The 22,330-nt window shown below is 43.9% G+C and overlaps 1 protein-coding gene across 8 annotated transcripts in view; it reads left to right on the top strand.

The window, feature by feature from the left end:
* CEP112 (centrosomal protein 112) overlaps nucleotides 1–22,330 on the top strand; it is a 359,448-nt gene that overhangs the window by 143,862 nt on the left and 193,256 nt on the right. The window lies entirely within an intron of this gene.

The raw sequence follows: 22,330 nt of genomic DNA, 5'->3' as shown, positions 1-22,330 counted from the left end.
TGTCCAGCTCTGGCTATAGGTGTAGTGTTATCTCCATGAGCGGGGGGACAAGATGCCCCCATAGGCATGTTCCTCATCCTCTCCTGATGAGGCAGTGGCAGGCACATCTACCACACTGCTGGTCCTGGACAACAGAGCCCGCAGCTCACAAGGGTGACTCAGAATTTGTACATGCAGATGGCGCTGATGTCGGAGAAGGACCTGCTGTTGACCTCGTAGTGCCTGAAGGTCCTCAAGTTTGGCTTTGCTGCTCATTGAGACCATTCAAAGCACTAACAAAATGCTGTGGCAGACACCCACCTCTCTTCCCCTTACTGCCATGTGGGTGGAAAGGACATACTTTGTGCTTTCAAAAGAGTCTGAGTGCTTTCTCTCACAGCCTCAGCTGGGCAGAGTTAGGCAGATGCAAACCAGGAGGAGAGGCAAGAGCAACCAGAACCAACTCCCAAATCCAGAGAGGCAAAGAAGCTGGATTTCTTCAGCAAGAAGACACATTCTACCAGGGGCTCCAGTTTAGCATTACCAACCAGGAGGAGGTCCTCAGCCGTTACAGCTTTAATTCCTTGAAAGTGCTGTCCTAGTTCAAGGAGCTGCTTCTGTCTGACTCAGGGGCAGAGTTTGCTGCCATTCTCAAAGAGGGCAAGGGCATTGTGAGGACCTCCCTGCAAACCTGTCTGCAGGCCAAATCTGCTAATTTGGCAACCCATACTATATCAACAGCTGTAGCCATGAGAAGGAGCCCAGTTCAGGAGGGATCACCTGGGAAAGGTTGTCCCCATTCTCTCAGCAGTTCTAAACTCATTTTACTTATGGACCAGGAACAAGGATGTCCTAAAAGGAGTCCCATTCAACAGCCTTGCTCTCTCCATTGAGTTGGTGTCAGGCACCTTAGACTTGGGCTGGCGTGTATACGTTGGAGGTCTCCAGGTCCAAGGGATGTGGTCTACAGAGGAAATGACATTACACAAAATTGTCAAAGAGCTCAGGACAGTCTGCTTGGCCTTGGAGTCTTCCTGTCTCAGCTGTCAAGCAAGATTGTGAGAGTCCTGATGGACAATACAGCCTTGATGTTCTACATCAATAGGCAAAGGAGAGCATGCTCATTAGCTCTCTGTCCTCTAGGATTTCTACATCGGCCATGACATCTTTCTGGAAGCTTGTCAGCTCCGCAGTGTCAGGAAGGCAGTGGCATATCACCTCTCACCACAAATGGTCATTTCACACAGAGGTGGGGATCTACATGCTCTTCCAGAGGTGGGGATCTCCCCAACTACATCTGTTTTCCACCAGGCAATATAGAAAATGCCATGGGTTGTGCTCCCACTTAGGAATGAGCAAAAGCTCCCTCTCCTATGCCTGCCTTCTGTTGTGGGCCAGAGGTCTGATGTACAGATTTACTTGCCAATTACTCTCGTTGGCAAGATCAAGGGGGACAATGCCGAGTTATCATGATTGCCCTAGCATGGCCGTGCCAGTATTCATTTGGCATGGTGCTGGGTTCTCCCTAGCCCCTTCGCAACCATCTAGACCTGTTGTCGCAGGATTATGGTTGGCTCCTGCACCCCACCTTGAAGTCTCTACACCCAGAGGACCATACCTTCTCAGAGGATGTCCAGCAGCTTCTCCTGGGAAGCAAGAAACCACCCATGAGACAAACTTACCTGGCCAAGCAGTTGAGGGTTTCCCACTGGGCATTGGAACATGACATGTCTCCCTCATGTTCTTCAGTGCAGTCTATTTTAGACTGTTTACTGCAACTCAGGAACACACATCTGATGCACTCTTCCATCAGGGAATACTTGCTCCCATCTCAGCAGTCCACCAGCTGATTCAGGGTCAGACTGTCTTTTCTCATGACATGATAGTCAGGTTCCTGAAGGGCCTCGAGAGCCTTAACCTGCTCTTCTTTAGGCTCATCAGTCCACCCTTCAAATTGCTGGACTCTTGTTCTCTTTTTTGCTTGTCTTGGAAAGTTGCTTGCCAAGATGTTGGCAAGATGGCTGTCGGCGATGAAGATCCTGATCTTAGAACTGCCTTACATGGTTTTCTGCAAGAACAAGGTCCAGCTGTGGCCACATCCAGCACTGCTGAAGGCGGTGTCCTCCTTTCATGTGAACTAGAATATATTCCTGCTTGTGTTCATGATTTTTTAAATGAAAAATGCCAAAATACTGACTGCTTTAGTCATTTTGATGCATCAATTGGAAATGTTACTGCTTCTTTCCAAGATGATAGAATCCAAGGGCCGAAAGAGACCTCAGGAGGTCATCAAATCCAGCTCCCAGCCTGAAGCAGGACCAACCCTAACTAAATCATCCCAGCAAGGGCTTTGTCAAGCCAGGACTTAACGTCTAGGGATGGACCTCCCTAGTTAACCCATTCCAGTACTTCACCGCCCTCCTAGGGAAATAGTTTTTCCTAATATCCAACCTAGACCTCTCCCACTGTAACTTGAGACCATTGCTCCTTGTTCTGCCATCTGTCACCACTGAGAATAGCCTCGCCCCAGCTTCCCTGGAACCTCCCTTCAGAAAGTTGAAGGCTGCTATCAAATCCTCCATCACTCTTCTGCAGACTAAATAAGCCCAAATCCCTCTGCCTATCCTCGTAGGTCATGTTCTCCAACCCCTAATCATTTTGGTTGCCTTCCACTGCACCCTCACCAATGCTTTCACATCCTTTCTATAGTGGGGGGCCCAGAACTGGGCGCAGTACTCCAGATCTGGCCTCACCAATGCCAAATAAAGGGGAATAATCACTTCTCTAGATCTGCTAGAAATGCTCCTCCTAATGCACCCCATTATGCCATTAGCCGTCTTGGCTACAATGGCACACTATTGACTCATATCCAGCTTCTCAGGCACTGTAATCCCCAGGTCCTTTTCTGCAGGACTGCTACTTAGCCAGTTGGTCCCCAGCCTGTAAGAGTGCTTGGGATTCTTCTATCCCAAGTGCAGGACTCTACACTTGTCTTTGTTGAACCTCATCAGATTTCTTTTGGCCCAATCTTCCAACTTGTCTAGGTTACCCTGAACCCTATCCCTATCCTCCAACATATCTACCTCTCCCCCTAGCTTAGTGTCCTCTGCAAACTTGCTGAGGGTGCAATCCATCCCCTCATCCAGTTATTCAACATTAATAAAAGTGTTGAATAAAATTGGCCCTAGAACTGATCTTTGGGGCACTCCACTTGAAACCGACTGCCTGACAGACATAGAGTATGATGTAGTATACTTACTATTGTCAAGATCAATAGTATTTCTCATAATAAGGAGAAGGATGAGCTGTAATCATAAAATATTGTTACTAAACTATTACATTTCCTTTGTACTGTTTCTTTTGGTGCTAAATCCCATTGCAGACTTCAGACCATCACATTCCTAGTCTTGTAAAATTTTATTATGTGAAAAAGTCATTTAAGGGGAAAAAAGTTTCCTTACTTCAAAAACTTTTTTAAAAAACGGAACCGTAATTAATAATTGTATTGAAATGGATTAAAATAAGGTAGGCACAGTATTTTCATGGAACTCCAGAGAAGTTTATATGTTCAGTATAAAAATACAATTCTTATAATTGATAATATTTAATGTAGCAACATGTTTAAAATATTGACAGTTTGATGTTAAGATAGGATCTATAATCAATGATATGCTAATGATTTCACATTAAAATTAATTGTGTCCTGCATGTATTTCCAGGGTTGGCATCAATCCATATTGGCATACAAAATACAGTGTGCAAGCAATGCTCCTCTACTATGTATATTGGCCAAACTAGATAGACTCTGTGCCTATGCATAAATGGACACAAAGCAGACCTCTAGAAAGGTCTCAGAGGGGTAGCCATGTTAGTCTGTAACTGGAAATCCCCCCCTCCCCCAAAAACAACAACAAATAGTTCTGCAGCACCTTAGAGACTAACACAAAATGTAGATGGTATCATGAGCTTTTGTGCTGGAAAGGTAACATTCATAAACTTGTAGAACAACACTTTATCCTCCCTGGCCATTCAGTAATGGATTTAAAAATAGGCCATCCTTCTTCAGGAAAAAAAACCCCACACAGCATCAAACCCACATTACAATGGGAAACAGCAGAACTGCAATTAATTTGCAAATTCAACAAATGAAATTAGGACTGAATAAGGATTTAAATTGGTTATCTCACTACAAGGGCAGTTCCTCTTCATATTCACACCTCCTCCTCAAATGCTGTGAATGAGCCACATTCACCCTAACTTAATTGGCCTTATTCACACTAGTCCTACACTTGAAAAGTAATTTTATTTCTCTCTTTCTTTGTCTCTTTGTCTCTCATATATGCAGTCTAATTTCCACTCCAGTTCATCTGATGAAGTGGGTTTTATCCATGAAAGCATATGCCCCAATAGATATGTTAGCCTCTAATGTGCTGCAGGAAATTTAATCTAGGAAGTGCAAATAGAAGCAGCAGAACAGGTATACACATTTAGATATGCCATCAGTGTATGACATAAGATCTGACATCACCCACATTCTTTAAAGACATTAGAAGAATAAAAATTATAAACAACACTAGTGATGTGAGCTTCAGTCCTTTAAATACTAGAAGGGAGTTAATCCAAATCTTTATGGGTACGTTTACATAGCAGGGCTAAGTTTGGAATAAGCTGTGCAGCTTCAGCTACATCAATTGCGTATCTTAAGTCGAAATAACTTATTTCAACTTTTGGTGCTGTCCACAAAGTAGGAAGTTGACGGAAGAACACTCTTCCTTTGACTTTTTATTCCTCATAAAATGAGGGTTACTTGAGTTGGAGTAAGAAGTCCTCCAGCTCGACATTATTTCGAAATAAAGTCTTGTAGTGTAGACGCGCTCTTGGTTATATCAGAATAATGCTGCTATGTAGATGTATATGAAGGCAGTTGCCTTGAAAACCATTTTCCAGATACTGTACTTGTCTATGCCCATAATTACTATAAGTATATTTACATAACTAGAGGTGAGAGAAAAGAATATGGTGGAATGGGTTCTATGAATTATGGAGCTAGTATTTATGCTGCCTTCTCCAGATCTGAACACAGAGTATCTTCAGATTTTCTTCTTACTAGAGATCATCTCTGAAGGTTGCCTGTAATCATCTGTAATCCAGAATACACGCATAACTGAATAGCCACCTGGAACTTCAGAGAGTGTCTCTATGTAATATTTTATAGGTGTGTATGGAAATGTGAAAATAGTTGCATTTATGTTTAGGCTTACCTTCATATCGTCTCTCTTCACAGTGTAATATTGTTTTGTTCTGCTGCTGCTCCCCTTATGTACAGAACATGGTAGTGGTTATTTACATACCCAAGGAACAGTCGTGGGTCCTGGTCCAAAACATTTCCACTTCGAGTGCCTGATAAACCAATTGACATCATTTTCTTTGTAGTGCTAAGATCATAATGTTCCCACAGTATTTTATTTCTGCTGATCTCAAGCATTGTTGAAGGAAATAAGTTTGAAAGGAATGAAATGGGAGAAAGAAGAGTATTGTAACATAGCCTTTACGGGTGCAGTTTTTACAACTGTACATTCAGTTGTCAAAAGAATACATGCAAGTGATCTATAGTTAAGTGCTTCGTGGTATTCCTTACTTTTTCTTTTCCTTTTTTAATTTTTTTTTTTGTTACCTGTCTGGAGAGCCAAGGCTAAGCACTTTGCAAGTGCTGATGATACAGAGCAAATGTTCACCAGCTGGCTCATTGAAATTCACTCTATGAAATTGTTTGTTTACACAAGAAACTAGCAACACCTCTTTTCTCCATTGCCTGTCTAGTGGTCATCCAATCTTGTTTAAAACTAAGAGCTTGCTGTAATGTCACCATTGGGGGTGCGGGGGGCGGGGGCTGTATTTTCCAGAAACTGACAAAGCCATTCCAATCGACAGACAGGCTTGCACTTTTCAAAATCAGTTACTAAAACATACTGATACTGTTTAACTATTTTTGTGTGATCTGTTTCAGATGCCATGTCCAAATAGCACCACATTCTTTCAGTCAATATTATTTTCCCAAAAAAATGATGGGACATGGCCATGGAAATTCAAATCAATATATAATCATTGTTAATTTTATATTTATTTTTAACTTATTCTATTCAGATATTTTTATTTATATTGTGGGTTTGCTGGACAAAATTCGGTTGCATTTTATGCTGAACTGAATCTAACATAACTGCACTGACTTTGAGAGTTATTCTTTGGATTTTCACCAGCATAATAGAATGAATTTTGCACAATATTTAGTAGCCATTTATTTCTTTTTCTTAAGTGATAATTAAAAAATTACAGCATTATACATTGATTATACATTTTGCATAAAACATAGCTGATATTTGAAAGTTGGATTTTTGAAAATTTTATGTAGAAGTTCGAGTGATTATATTTCTTAATGAATATTAGGGCTTGGTTAAAACCCAGAACTTCTGACCAATCTGAACTGTTAAATCCAAATTAATTCCTGAAGTAGCCTTGAATCTGACTTCAAAATTAATCTGATAGAACAGAACATTGCATTCTTGTTTCATCTCTATTTATGATGAGATTTATTTTCATGTACAGTTTTCAATCTGAACTAAAGCTTCAGTATTACTGACATTTCAGGGGCTATAGAGAGCATTTGTTCTAAAAAAGTTGATTAATTGCACTTTTGATGGTATCCATATTTTTTCAAGTTATACATATGGTACAAATGATGGAACTAACAAGTAGCCCATATAAAATATAGTTAAAACAAATATTAATTGGTTAGCAATAGGATATTGGCTATCTGAGCAGTAGAATTTGTTCTAGGGATATCAGTCTTGTCAATTGTATGCATACCTCCTCCCTCTCCCCGTTGCCACTGCATCAGAGGCAGAAAGAGGGGGCAGCAGCAGAGGGTGAGTGGAAAAAGGGGGAGCTGATATGCACGGAGAGCAGGCTTTTAAGAGGGCTCCCCACGCTTGCTGGCTCTGCGGACCCACCTGCTCCCCCCCACTGCCTCCTATAAAGGAAGTAGAGGGGGGCAGGCAGAAGCTGTTGCTGGAGAGAGCAGGCTTAAAAGCTGGTTCCCCCCAGCACCGGAGGGCGAAGAAGGGCAGGCTGCCATGAAGTAACTTGCTGATCTGCCATTGCCAGGATCACCTCTAGAGCCCTTTTTAAATATTGGCGTCATGGTTAGCTATCTTCCAGTCATTAGGTACGGAAGCTGATTTATAGGATAGGTTACAAATCACAATTAATAGTTCAACAATTTCCCATTTGAGTTCTTTCAGAACTCTTGGGTGAATGCCATCTGGTCCCGGTGACTTGCTACTGTTAAGTTTATCAATTTTGTTCCAAAACCTCCTCTAATGACACCTCAATCTGGGATAATTCCTCAGATTTGTCTCCTAAAAAGAATGGCTCAGGTTTGGGAATTTCCCCAATATCGTCAGCCGTGAAGACTGAAGCAAAGAATTCATTCAGCTTCTCCACTATGACTTCATCATCTCAGAGTGCTCCTTTAGCGTCTCCATCATACAAGGGCCCCACTGATTGGTTAGCCAGCTTCCTGCTTTTGATGTACTTAAACATTTTATTATTACTTTTGGAGTTTCTGGCTAGCTGTTCTTCAAACTTCTTTTTGGCTTTTCTTATTATATTTTTACACTTCGTTTGACAAAGTTTATGGTCCTTTCTATTTTCCTTACTAGACTTTGACTTCCACTTTTTAAATGATATCTTTTTATGTCAGTGCTTCTTTTACCTGGTTTTGAAGCTACGGTAGCACTTTTTTGGTTCTCTTACTGTGTATTTTAATTTGGGGTATACATTTAAGTTGGGCCTCTATTATGGTGTCTTTGAAAAGTTTCCATGCAGCTTGCAGAGATTTTACTTTTGTCACTGTATCTTTTAATTTCTGTTTAATTTCCTCATTTTTGTGTGTTTCTCCTTTCTGAAATTAAATGCCACAGTGTTGGGCTGCTGAAGTGTTTTTCTCACAAGGATGTTAAATTTTATTACATTATGGTCACTATTTCCAAGCAGTCCAGTTATATTTACCTCTTGAACCAGATCCTGTGCTCCACTTAGGACTAAATCAGGAACAGCCTCTCCCCTTGTGGGTTCCAGAACCAACTGCTCCAAGAAGCAATCATTTAAGGTATCGAGAAATTTTATCTCTGGATCCTATCTTGAGGTGATATGTACCCGGTCACCTCATGCTTACCAGGTAACCAGTTAACCTGTTTCCTACAGCCCCCTGCTGTGGGATTCCTGCCCTTCAGGGTTAACCAGTTAAACATATAATTTAATCCATTAACTTTTTAAATGAGAATTTACATCCTAACTGGGACAAATCTACTCTTGTACCATCCTAGATAATTTCCTTTATTGTTTATGGCATAGGTAAAGCTTTTTCTCTTAGGGATATTTGCCAAGCTATCCTCCTGAAGAATAATCCTCTAAATTTTGGGAGGTTCTAAATCTGTAGCTAATGGAGCTTGTGATGCACTGGGAGATATCTGTATTAATCTTATGAATATTATGTGCACACTCCATGTGCACACACATAAGCAGGCTGTTTTGTACTCCCCGAGGCAGAGTTGGCCAAGAGAAGAACACACAGCCCCTTGCCTGCCCCCGCATGTAGATAGGGAAAGTTATAGAACTCCCCTCAAGTCCCTTCCCTGGATTCCTTTGAAACCTGGGAGGCATTCTGGGAGGGGAGAGGGGGACCCACTCCATAGTAAGGAGCAGGTCCTAGCTGGCTGCCGCCGCCTCCTCATCTTCCACCACTCTGCTCTCCTGCATGCTGACACAGGGCATGTCTTGGCTGGACTCAGCGATGACAGCAGGGGACATAACTCTCCCTCCTCCCTGGATGGCATCCAGTTGGTCATAGTAGCAGCAGCCATGTGGTCCTGCCCTGGAATGTCCGGTCTGCTCCCTGGCCTTATGGTCGGCCTGCCAGAGTTCTTTGACCATCATCTGGCACTGGTCGAGAGTCTGGGTGTGACCTTTCTCGGCCAGCCTGGTGGTGATCTGGTGGTAGATTTTGGCATTCCTTTTCCTGTCTTAAAATCCTGGAGGTTGATCTCTGCGTAGACCTTGATGAGGTCCAGGATCTTCGCACCAGTCCAGGTCGGAGCTCTTGTGTGTCCCTGGGCAGTGGCAGCTGATGGAGGAGCAGAGTGCTGGCGCCTGTGGGCGGGTCTGAGGGAGCATTGGAGTTGCTTATGCCTGTTTTGGATGCTGCTGTCTTGCACGAGGCTTTCACAGTTGGCCATGTGAGACAAGCCCTTTTGCTGCTGCTGGGACTTTTAAGCTCCGCTGGAGGAGGGGAGTAGTGGATATGCCAGATGTGGCCAGAGTGGTCAGAGCTGCAGCTGAGAGAGGCCTCTGGAGGCTAATTATTTCAAAATAGCAGCACCGGAACATCCACACTAAAGCTATTTCAAAATAACTACTTTGAAATTAGCATTATTCCCTGAGAAAAACAGGAGTACAGATTTTAAAATAAGAGGCCCATTATTTTGAAATAACGGGCTTTGTAGTGTGGACGCTCTGCTTATAAATTCAATCTAAGGAGGGTTCTTTCAAAATTATGTCCTAGTGTAAACTAGGGCTAAGAGATAACAATATCTCATACTTTGAAACAGTTAGGAAAACAGTAGGGCTGTCACCAGAGATGCTAAGACCTAATGGCTGAGACCCTGCATATCAAAAAGAGCCTGACCCATTAAAAGGTATGGTTAAAAAGTACCCCTGGCAGAAAGCAAAGAGGGAAGTGTTCAGCATGTCATGAGTCTGATACAAAGATGAAAGAGAGCTAGGCACTGCTGTCTTTGAGCAGGGCCTAAGTGTTTAGGGCACGAGCAGCTAAAAGGTCCAGTAATATCCCACACTTCTAGTGTTATTTCTAGCCAGTATCCCTGAATGATGCATGCCTCTTGTTAACATTAAATAATCTTATTTTTAAGTCAGCGGGGTCCCTGTGTATTAACCACTAATCACGACTCGTAGATAGACATAAACAATGAGCCAAACCTCACTAGGGGCTTCTGAAATATGCTTGATTAATATACAGAGGGAAATAACTCAGGGCCTGGTTTAAAAGAGGGTAAATTTCAGGATTCTACTACAGGACAGGTGAAGTCCTGAGATTTAACACTTAGGAGCATTCGCTTAGTGAAATCCCAAGGGACAGCAGTGGCGTTCACTCAGTAACCCTGAAGGTGCTCATGGTGAAGGAGACTCATAAATTACACTTCATCTGTGGATAAAATGGGAATGCTCCTGAAAATTCCTCCAAATACCCTCTAGAAATCTTGTCAGTGGGAACTCTTAGATAACTTGTTGAAAGAAGTTTGTTTCAGTCCACTAAGTCAGGCTTTGGTGATTGTCGTAGAATCCTGTTACCAGTACAGGCAGTCCCCGAGTTACGCGGATCTGACTTATGTCGGATCCGCAGTTACGAACGGGGCTTTTCCCGCCCCAGAGGATGGGAGCGGCGGGACGCCCAGATGTGCCGCGGTCCCCCGCCCCCGTCCTCCGGGGCGAGAAAAGCTGCTCCCCGTCTCCCTGGTCTGCAGGGAGACGGGGAGCAAAGCCTTGGAGCATGCCCGCAGCGGGACAGCCCAAGCGCGCCTGGGCTGTCCCGCTGCGGGCGTGCTCCAAGTCTTTGCTCCCCGTCTCCCTGGTCTGCAGGGAGACAGGGAGCAAAGCCTTGGAGCACGCCCGCAGCGGGACAGCCCGGGCGTGCTTGAGCTGTCCCCCTGCGGGCATGCTCCAAGGCTTTGCTCCCCATCTCCCAGGTCAGCAGACCAGGGAGACGGAGGAAAGCCGTGGAGGACTTGGGCGGTCCCACCACCCCCGTCTCCCTGGTCTGCTGGGGGGGGGGGGGGGGGGCAGCTAGTGCCCCCCCCCCCCCAGCAGACCAGGCTTTTCTTGCCTACCCCTGGGGTAGAGCAGCTGGGAGCTGCCGGGTTGGTCCCGCAGCGCCGCTCCGGACCAACCCGGCAGCACCCCAGCTGCTCTGCCCGAGGCGTCCTGATTCAGCCGCTGCTAGTCAGTTTCAGCAGCGGCTGAATCAGGACGCCTGGGGCAGAGCAGCTGGGGTGCTGCTGGGTTGCTCCAGTAGCGCTGAGGAGCCGCGCTACTGGAGCAACCCAGCAGCACCCCAGCTGCTCTGCCCCAGGCGTCCTTAAGTCAGCCGCTGCTGAAACTGACCAGCGGCTGACTACAGGAAGCCCGAGGCAGAGTTGCTCTGCCCCAGGCGTCCTGGAATCAGCTGCTGATCAGTTTCAGCTGCAGCTGACTTGGGGACGCCTGGGTTTCTTAAGTTGAATCTGTATGTAAGACATAACTGGCGTCCAGATTCAGCCGCAGTTGTAACTGATCAGTTTCAGCAGCGGCTGACGCCAGTTCTGACTTACATACAGATTCAACTTAAGAACAAACCTACAGTCCCTATCTTGTACGTAACCCGGGGACTGTCTGTAACTGTCAGCTTATGGGTGGGGAACTGTGGGAGACCAAGCTATTATGTAAATGGTCTAATATTTGAGAGCTGATTTGTAAATTAGAGTCTAAAATCTTTTCTGTGATTAATCAATGGCTTGGTGTTTAATATCAAATAATTATTTGGTTTCTGAGGACAGGACAAGGAGTAATGTGCTTAAAGTGCAGCAAGGGAGGTTTAGATTGAACATTAGGAAAAAATTCCTAACTGTCAAGGTGGTCAAATATTGGAATAAATTGCCAAGGGAGGTGGTGGAATCTCCCTCTCTGGAGATATTTAAGAACAGGTTAGATAGACATCTGTCAGGGATGGTGTAGACGGAGCTTGGTCCTGCCTTGAGGGCGGGGGGCTGGACTCGATGACCTCTCGAGGTCCCTTCCAGTCCTATGATTCTATGATTGTATTATATCAGCAAACACAGTTTGATCCGAGCCTCTTTTTTAGGAGGTAGTGGGTTGGTACCTGGCTCATCAAGGGCTTACCATATCTCAACATCCGGCAGCCAAAAAGAAAATGATAGCAGATTATCTATTTCAGTGGTTCCTCATTTTACAGGATCTTTCAAAAAAGCGCCCCGTTCTCGAAAGAACCATGTCTAGATTGTGGTTTCAGTTTTGAAATAGCGCTTTTTCAAAAGAGCGCCATTACTTGATTATGCAAATGAAGCATGGGATATTTAAATCCCGACTTCATTTGCACTTTCAAAGTGCTTCATTTACATCCCTCTGCCGACAGAGGGATATAGTCTAGACATAGGCCTACAGTCCTGGTCTAAAGGGTGTTTCTGTGAGCAGTGAATAATCTTCCTCTACTTCATATTTCTATATATCTCTTCTGTTATTTACTATATTTAGTTTCTCAGTTTTGCCTTCTCTTGAATCAAACTGTAACTGCCTAGCAGCTCGGCATCTTATTTACCAGTGGGTAATTTTACTATCTTGAATCACCCCATGTTGTCACAAGGTACTGAAAGGACTGACTTATTATTTCCCAGCAAGTCTAGGACTTTAACTAGTACATACAAGATTGAAGGACTTATCTTTTTGAATCCTTGAGAGAGTGTTCTTTAATCCAGCTGTCACTAAACCCAGAATTTTTCATTGCAGTAACATCTGCAAGAAGCGTCAATCAGTTGTTAACTTTAATATTTTATTCCTCATTTCAGTTGTTCTGGATTTTCAGTCTAAATTGTTGCCAGAAGTGGTATCTAAGTTCCTAAATCAGACCATTGGTTTGCTTTCTGAATCAACACTCTGACCCAGGGCAAACTAGTTTCCCCAAGATATCAAGAGGACTTTGAAGTTTTATGAAAAAAGGGCTAGTGCTTTTAGAAAGTCACCTAGATTTGGGGCCCACTGAAAAGGAAATGCTATTTCCATTCAGTGCTTGTCACTGAATGAAGCTGTTGGTTGAGATATGATAAATGTTAGCAGAATATTAGGAATCATTTTAAAAGGGATAGAGAATAAGACAGAGAATATTGTATTGCTTCTGAATAAATCCATGGTAAGCCCACATTTTGAATACTATGTACAGATGTAGTTGTCTCATCTCAAAAAGGTATCTTAGCATTGGAAAAAGTTCAGAAAAGGGTAACAAAAATGATTAGGGGGTTTGGAAAGGCTGCCATATAAAAAGAAATTAAAAAGACTTGGCCTTTTCAGCTTAGAAGAGAGGAGAGACTGGGGGTGAGGGGGATATGATAGAGGTGTATAAAATCATGATTGGTGTGGAAAAAGTGAATAAGGAAAAGTTATTTTTTATTTATTCCTATAACATAAAAAGTAGGGGTCACCAAATGAAAGTGATAGGTAGCAGGTTAAAAACAAACAAAAGGAAGTACTTTTTCATTCAACTCACAGTCAACTGGTGGAACTCCTTGCCAGAGGATGTTGTTAAGAGCAAGACTTGAACAGGGTTCAAAAAAGAACTAGATACATTCATGGAGGACAAGTCCATTAATGCTTATTATCCAGGATGGGTAGAAATGGTGTCCCTAACCTCTATCGGTCAGAGGCTGGAACTGGGTTACAGGGGAGGGATCACTTGATGATTATCTGTCCTGTTCATTCCCTCTTGGGCACCCGGCATTGGCCACTGTCAGAAGACAGGATCCTGGGCTAGATGGACTTGTGCTCCAACCCAGTATGGATGGCCATTCTTATCATAGGAACATAAAATTGGAAGAGACTTTAGGAGGTCATCAAGTCCAACCCCCTCTTCAAAGTAGGACCAACCCCAACTAAATCATCCCAGCCAGGACTTAAAAACCTCTAGGGATGGAGATTCCACCACCTCCCTAGGTAACCCATTCCAGTGCTTCACCACTCTCCTAGTAAAATAGTTTTTCCTAATGTCCAGTCTACTAGCTTATATTTTTAGCTAATATGATCATACGAGAGGGTATTCTCACTACCTCCTCTCTTTCCCATCTCCTACAGAGTTTGTCTTTTGGTCTTTTCTGCTTAGCAGAAAGCATAAAGATAGTGTTGCCCTGTTCTATCCCCAGTTCTGAACATTCAGTGCTTTCACGAGTGATAGTATGGCCCCAGCAAGTACTGATGTCTTAACATTTAATATTCAGCTCAGTTGGTACATTGGAGGCATAGACCGAAATAGGCAAATACAAGAATCTTGAAAAAACTGTGTTTTATTTTAGTTCAGCAGTGACTCTCAGGCTTATATGGCTTTCTTTGAATTAAGAAAAGTAAGCTAAAATGTTGCTTTATTTGAAGACTTTCTGCTCTTCACTTGTGATTCAGAAAAACTTCTGTCAAATGCAGACATTAGAAATTCTACCTAGGGTCTTCAGTCTTTTGAAATGGCTGTCCTCTTACAGAGCGTCACAGTCATCCACTGTATTATTTTCTTTACTCTTGTCTTGGTAGACATATATAATGAATATGATGAAGGGCATATAAGGATGATGCCTCCTGAGAGACGTAGAAAATGCGCAAATGCACATACATCTACCTGAGTTGAAAAGTGAGAAATAACTTGAAAGCAAGGAAAAAGGAAAACATGTATACAAAGAAGAAGAAAGATGATGAAGATAGAAAGAAGTGGTGACAGAGTATAGTGGTAATCCAAGCTGTTTTATTTTAGTTCGGACAATTACATAATTTTTATTGATAGTTAAGTTTAAACATGGGCTACCAAAATTTAATTGTCTTATAAAAATGGTACCATTAGAGTAACTATGTTTTGCAGTGGGACTTTGGAATTTGTTTGTCCTTATAAGTCAATAAAAACAAAAACAGTCATTCTGCCACTGATACATATTCCCAAACTGCAATCCATAGTTGTCTCCATGATATCACAGTTGGTGGCTGTGAAGATTGTTGTGATGTCATAATGAAATAATTATGGTTTAAGGTAAGATATAAGCAATAATTGGTTAAAAATGAATAACCATCCTTTAAAACTGGAAACCTGAGTAATTGCCATTATGATCTGAAATGCTGGCTATGGGTGTTTCCAGAAATACAGATCCATAGTCAATATTTTTAACATCAGATAAAAAAAATGACACGTGCACACAAATAGGATAATCATATTCAGCAAATCATAACTTTTCCAGTGACACCTTAGATGTCCTGTCGTGTACAAAATGCATAATCTTAATGCCTTAATTATACCATAATAATAATGCTCTGAAGTATATGGAGTACACTGAAGGATAATTTTTAGAATTATAATTTTCCAAAATGGTGGCTGTCAGTTGTACCTACCTCTTATAGCATATGCTGTGTAAAATCATCTATTCAGAGAGAGAGCAATACAGCAATCAGGCATAAGTTGATAGCTGAATAAATGGAGTTGTAGCTTTAGTTAGGAGTTTTCTTCTTGGTTAAATACACTCTAAATGTTTGCTTTATTTTTTTATTTTAATGTTTTTCAAGATAATTGCTCCAACTGTAACTGCTTTCCTGTAGTTAATTCCATTTTTTACTTCAAAATGAAGAATTCATGTGTGTTTGGAGGAATTCCTGAAGGAATGGAAAAACTATTAGTATATTTAAAGCAGGAAATAATTAAAGAAATATGAGAGGGCATTGTCTTCCATTCCAAATGTTTCAGTAAAGAGCATTGTTAAGAATTTGTGTTCATATTCATCCTCTTCATCATTCTCTTTTGTTGATTAAAAAAAACTTACTGTTGTATTGGCATAAACATTTGTATTATGTTGAGAAAAGTAATTCTTGTGATTTAAAACCTATGGTAACTAAATGGCTGAACATTCTGCATATAATTTTCTATTTTAAAACAGCTTTCCCCCCACCCTAAGAATCAATAGAAAAACAACCAGCTGTTCCCCACTTGGTGCTCTACCCAGAGCATATGAAACCATTTAGTGCAAAAGCAGTCAAAGTTTCCAGCATATTGTAAACATTCCTTTAGCTATAGTGAACATGCTGACATAACCCTCACTCTATGGGGCACAATGTAAAGTATGATCAGAGGACAGAAAATGTATGGTAACCTTATTTAACAACCTTGCTTTAAAAGAAAAAAAGTCCTATTAACTGTTTGTAGCCTGTCACTTTCTCTCCCATATCCTTGCAAAGGCTTGTTAGTAGTAGTGAAGTGAAAACTCTAACACTTTTTTCAGAAGATCTGTGCATTTTTCAGCTGTTGTTCATATATAACACACACCTATATCCAACAGCATGATTACAAAGTGTGGCACATCAGTAAAGAGTGAAGTATATGAACGATTGTATGTGACTTGAAGCTTAATATAAAAATACTGCCTTATGATGTGTACAATATGAGTGTGTCTTATTATAAAGTTTGGATGGCAATGAAAACCAGTCTAAGGGAAGTATCCATTTCCCGTCATTTGCTATATTTCTATTTTTTTTAACTTCTTCCAATTTTTTCCTCTCATTTCTTGGTCAAATAATACACTAGGACAGCCATGGCCAACCTGCGGCTCACGAGCCACATGTGGCTCTTCCCTTCCACTCCCACCCCCTGTCAGTGTGGCTCGTGAAGCCACCCCCGTGCCCTTGAGAATGGCCCCCGGCTCCCCTGCACTTACTGGGGCAGGAGAGATCTCTGGTGCTTACAATATGGCGCTTCTAATATGGTGGCTGCCGGCAGGAGCCTACTGAGACCAAAAAGCATAGAAATGCGCGTCTCGCGCTTCTTAAAGGGGTGTTCCTTTTTTTCCCCCCCTCTTCTGTACAACTTTGCCCCGGTTCTTTGCGCTGGATACACTAATATCTTGGCTCTTTGTCTGGAACGGTTTGGCCACCCCTGCACTAGGAGTAGGGTTCTTTGCAAGACATTCTGCAATAGCAGAGTAACAAATTGAAAATATTTAGTCAGGTTCTGCAGCTCTTATACTGGAGGCATGTCTATTCTACAAGATAAGGTCAAATCTACTGTGGTCAATTTCTTACCAACCAATTTTGAGAAGTCAAAGGTCTATGTCCTCTCTACAGAGAAAAATCGAATATTTTCCAAAGTAGTGAGTCCCCATTAGGGAGCATGCTGTCTACTCAGAGAGCGAGGCACTGTGTGGGTAGCTTTGCAGTCTGGGCTATGCTTCTGGTGCCTGCTGGGTACAAAACTCTGCAGCAGATTGTTGGAGGAGCAGCATCCCAGAATGCACTGCTCTAGTTCCTCCCCCCTCATGTGAGGTAAAGGGGAGATGGTGTGCTCATGCTTTTGGTGCCCTGGTTGCCTGTGTGGGTGCCTGAACAGTGCAAGCATGGAGCCTGGTGTTCAGGAAGGCATTGTTATGTTCATGGGTGTTGTGGTGTGCCTTATGGCACTATCCTTCTAGAGCATATGCATGTTGCTTCACTCGGAAGAGGATGAGGACCAAGTTTGGCATGGAATGGAGGCCCTGTTCATACAAGTTTTGGTGCTCATGCTAGTGCACCCGCCAGTCAATCCTCTGAACACAATGCAACACCAGTTCTGGTGCTGTGAGATGAGCTCAGACTGATGGGACCGCATAGTGATGCAGACATGGGATGATCAGCAGTGGCTGCAGAAGTTCTGCACAAAGGAGGCCATGTTCCTGAAACCCTGTGAATGGCTTTGTCCTGCAGTGAGGTGCATGCGACCTGCTCTGACCATGTAGAGTTGGAAATGCCCATTGTGTTCCTGGGTGATCAAGCCTGTCCCTTGTTCCTATGGCTCAGGAAGCAGTGCATGGGCAGCCTGGACCCCAGCAAGAAGGAGTTCAAGAACAGGCGGAGCAGGTGCAGAATGGCAGTGGAATGTGCGTTTGCACTTTTAAAGGGGAGGTTTAGGAGTGTCCTTACTCAGTTGGACCTTAGCGAATGCAACATTCCCTTCATAGTGTCAGCTTGTTGTGTGTTCCGTATGCGAGAGCTACAGGGAAACTTCTCTGGCAGAGTGAAGGGCTGAGGCAGAGCATTTGAGCAAACAGACGCTACTGCCATAATGAGAGTACAACAAGGGGCTGTGCTCATCAGAGAGGCTTTGAAGGACAGTTTTATGCAAGACTTCTTTTGAGATTCTTCCCCATGGCTCTCCACAAGTTGCCCCTGCATTCCCTGAGCTTCCCTTTAACCTTCCACCCCACCCCTGCAGTTTAGAACAGGAGTTTTTATTTGGGGAAAACAGCTGGGAAAGGGCAGAACTGGAAACCAGAATGGGGAGGAGGGTTGAGGAACAGGAGTGGAACTGCCTTCTGCCTCCTGAGGGCCTTGAGGCTGCAGCTGCCCTTGAGTTCGCCCCTCCCCCTTGACCTGGGGCCCTGGCAACACTGGGAGTGCCTTATGGTACAACTGGTGCAGCTTCTTGATTTTCATGCTGTACTACTGGGCATCCTTGGAATATCCTTTCACCCTGAGGCAGCTGGCGATCCTGCCATAAATCTCGGCATTTCTCTTGCTGGTTCTGCGCTCTGTGAGGATGGCTTCACTGCACCTTAATTAGGTCCAAGATCTCCTGGACACTCTAGGCTGGTGGTCTTCCATGCCCTGGGAACCGGAGCCTGTGGGAGCAGTAGTACTCTGTGACGAGGCGGCCCCCGCTCGTCCCTGGGGCGCCGCCGAACAGGCCTTGATGGGGGGGGGGGGCCTGCCGAGGCTGCGCGGCGTGCATGCGTGCCGCGCCGGGACAGGGACAGCTGACCGCCCCCCCCCGAAGCGGTAACGCCGTGTCCGCCGGCGCCGAGACAGCGGGGGGGGCGGCACCCCCCCCCGCCGTGAGTGACAGGAGAGCCGGCCAATGGGGGAACCGGATGGGCGGTAAGGAGAACGCCCGCCCGATGACGTAAGGGGACGCGTCCGCCAGGCGGGAGATTTAAAAATGGACTCCCTTCCGCTCAAGGGGGGGGGAGGAGAGAGAGGAGTTGGGCGGCAGCCGCGCGCAGGCTGGTTGCCAAAGGGGTGGGGGTCTGGAGGAACCACCCCCCTTTTCTTGAGCCCAGACCCGACAGTTCCCTAGGCTGGGGAGCTAGCCCAGCGCCGAGTGCGGGCGTACGGACGCCCGGCCGCCAGCCCGACGGACGAACCCAAGGTGACCACCCCGAGGAGAGGGGGCGGAAGAGCACCTGAGGAGGGGAAGGAAGTGGCCCAGGGCAGAGCTCACTGGAGCTGGCGGGCTGACGCGTTTCGGCAAGGAGCCCCGTCAGTCGGACCGGAGCTGAGTACCTCCGTGTCCTTAGGGCCCTGGGCTGGGGCCCGTGAGTGAGGGTGGGCCCGGGCCCCCCTTTCCCTCCCCCTCTCCCACGGGAGGGGGAGAAGCATTTGAGCTAGGAGCCGGCCGCGCGGCGTCATAAGGCACGGCCGACCACCAGAATCACTCCCGGGAAGACGGGAAGCCTGATCCCTGAGGGGGAACCAAGCCCACGCGGGGTGTGGGTATAGGACCCAGAAACGGGGCCGGGAAGGGCCCCCGTACAGTATAGGACCCAGAAACGGGGCCAGGAAGGGCCCCCGTACATACTCATAGTCATCGCAGTGTCCAACGGCATGTTGGAACTCACGTCCTCTTGCACCGCGGTATGCTGCTCGCTCACAGTGGGCTCACAATGCTGGCCACATAGGACAGGCCATTCTACTGTTCCCAGGACTTTTTGAGCTCAGGGGGAGAACAGCAGAGGGAGAAGTTCTGGCCAAAGCAGTCAGAGTGGGGAGCTGTGGGAGGCCTCCCAGAGGCCAATAATGTTGATTTTTTTTTCCCGGCAACAATGCATCTATGCTAGCATAACTTTGTCCATGCAAGGTCGGGAATACTGGTACTTCTGATGAAAAGCAGAAGTACAGAAATCAACTTCAGCAGCCCATAGGGGTGACCCAACAGGCTTGGTAGTGTGGACACATCACTTAGAAAATTGACCATAGGCGGATAAATTTGATTTAAAATCCTAGTGTAGACCAGGCCTGGGACAGATCTTTATCTGGTGTAAATTGTCCTAGCTCCATAGATATGAATGGAAGAATAATACGTTTATAACCACTGAGGAACCCTATGAAAACACACTGAGAAGAATTAGTGTGGGGGGGAGCTTAAAGCAATTTGTTTTATGATACATTGCTTAATATAACATTCTTTTTAATAAGACTCAGAAGGGTAGCCATGTTAGTCTGTAACTTTAAAAACAACAAGTAGTCCTGTAGCACCTTAGAGACTCCAACTCATCTGATGAAGTGGATCTTACCCATGAAAGCCCATGATACTATATATTTTTGTTAGTCTCTAAGGGTGCATCTGCACTCCACTGTTATTTTGAGGTAACTAGTGTTATTTCAAAATAACAGTGCGAGCTTCTACACAGCCATTCCATTATTTCAAAATAATTTTGAAATAATGGACCATTTATTTCAAAATCTGTAATCTTCATTCTATGAGGAATAACGCCTATTCTGAAATAGCTATTTTGAAATAAGGTATGCGTAGACGCTTTACTGCTGATGTTTCAAAATAGCCCCTCACCAGGGCCATTCTAAGTTATTGCTCCCCGGTGCCTCCAGGGGCTCTAAATTGAGATAGAATGTCTACATTAGTGAAGCCTGCCTCGGACTAATCTCGAGGCTTCCCTGTGATGTAGACGTGCAATTTCAAAATAAGCTATTTTGGAATAACTATTCCAGAATAGCTTATTTCTAAATAAGTGTGCATTGTAGATGTACCTATAATTTCCCCAAATATACTGTGCCGTTAAGCTTTCTAACATTATGCTATTTACCACAAGTGCATAGTTATGTATTTTATACTATTATATGACTGGAATTTGTGTGGTGATAGAAATTGTGGTAGGTTGAAGGCTGATTTAAACATGAAAGTAGTCTGATTTCAGTGTGGCTTCTGATGGGTTTGAGGTTAGGCATGTGCTAAAACAACTTGCTGGATCGAGGCTATACAGTCTAAAGGAAAAAGATGAAAAGGAACCAGTCCTTGGATTGCCAAAGCAATCCAACTGGTTGAGGATTTATTCCAGTGATTTAAGACAGTGTCATTGGTGCCCTTCTCCCTCTGCACCTTATCTCAACCTGCAGTACAAATTCAATAACTATCTCAAATGTCTGTGATTCTCAGATCTCCCTCTCTAATGTCCAAACTTAAAAACTCAGCCTGGCTTTCTGCCTTCTTGTTGTGAACGTCTGGCTGTCAGCTTTGTCTCATGGCCTACAGAGCTCTTAATCTTGTCCCTTCCCTAGCTCAGTCCTCTCTGCAATCTCCTTTCTTGATCACTGTGGATAACACCCCTCTCCTGCCTGTCACTCAGCCCATATTGTGGGCATTGGCTTCAGCTTGGGCCTCTCTCTAGGTTCTCACATGCAGCCTACGATTAATGCTTGCAGATTCTTTTGGCATACCATCTGTAAAATATGGCATTTTCTATCCATCCACATAGATAAAACTCTCATTCAGGCTCTCATCATCTTGTGTCTCAATTATTGCAACAACCATGTGTCTGGACTTGAGAGGGGCAGTTTTGCTCGCTTCATACCTATTGAGAATGCTGCCACACAGATTATTTTTCCTAGCCTGTGGCTTTGATGGTTTACTGGCTCCTTTTTCTTTATTTCCCAAACATAAGCTCTTTGTGTTCTCTTTCAAGGCCTTTGTGGTCTATCCTCTCTCCCTTTTATCTCTCATTCACTATCAAGATGTTGATTCCTGCCTCCAATCAGCCCATGATGCCAGCCTCTATTGCTTACTTGTTACATTTTCAAACAAGCGCAAGCTTTTTTCCATGCTGCCCCTCACACTTGGGAGTAGTTCCCCAAAAATATGGGCAGAACTTCCTCTTTACTCTTCTTCAAAAGACTTATTAAAACTCTTCTTTGCTGTGGTGCCTACAAAAAAATTGAACATTTAACCGGCTGGTGTGCTGAGACCATAGCTTATTGTTCTGACTAATATTTACTCAGTATTTCCTTCTACTCTCCAGTCCATTGGTAACTATCTGCTGCCCCTTGTTTTATACTAAGATTGTAAACTCTTTGGGGCAGAGGCTGTGGTTATGGTCTGTGTTTGTATACTCCTTGCACAATGGCTGCCTCTTGGGCCATGATGATTACTAGGTACTGTGGTAATAATACAAATAAACAATAGTAATAGTTATAGTTACACATTGTCTCCTTAATTAATTTACAAGGTATTTCTGTTGAACATAATTCAGTTGTATTTCTGTTCTTTCTCACAAGTATGATGCTACACATGTGGGATATTTTTTCGAAATACATTAATGGCTTTACGTGATTGTTTTGTTTGTTAATATCACCCCCATGATTTCTGTAAAACATAAATACATGTAGTTTATGGGAGAAAAAACATTCAAAATAATTGCACTCTATCATTCATTTGTCACAGCATACTTGAAAGAAT

Source organism: Pelodiscus sinensis, chromosome 20 (assembly GCF_052426305.1).
Source record: "Pelodiscus sinensis isolate ZL-2025 chromosome 20, ASM5242630v1, whole genome shotgun sequence".
In the NCBI taxonomy this organism is placed as follows: domain Eukaryota; kingdom Metazoa; phylum Chordata; order Testudines; family Trionychidae; genus Pelodiscus; species Pelodiscus sinensis.
Note: the sequence above shows the minus strand (reverse complement) of the source record. Positions and strands in the feature narration are given on the sequence as shown.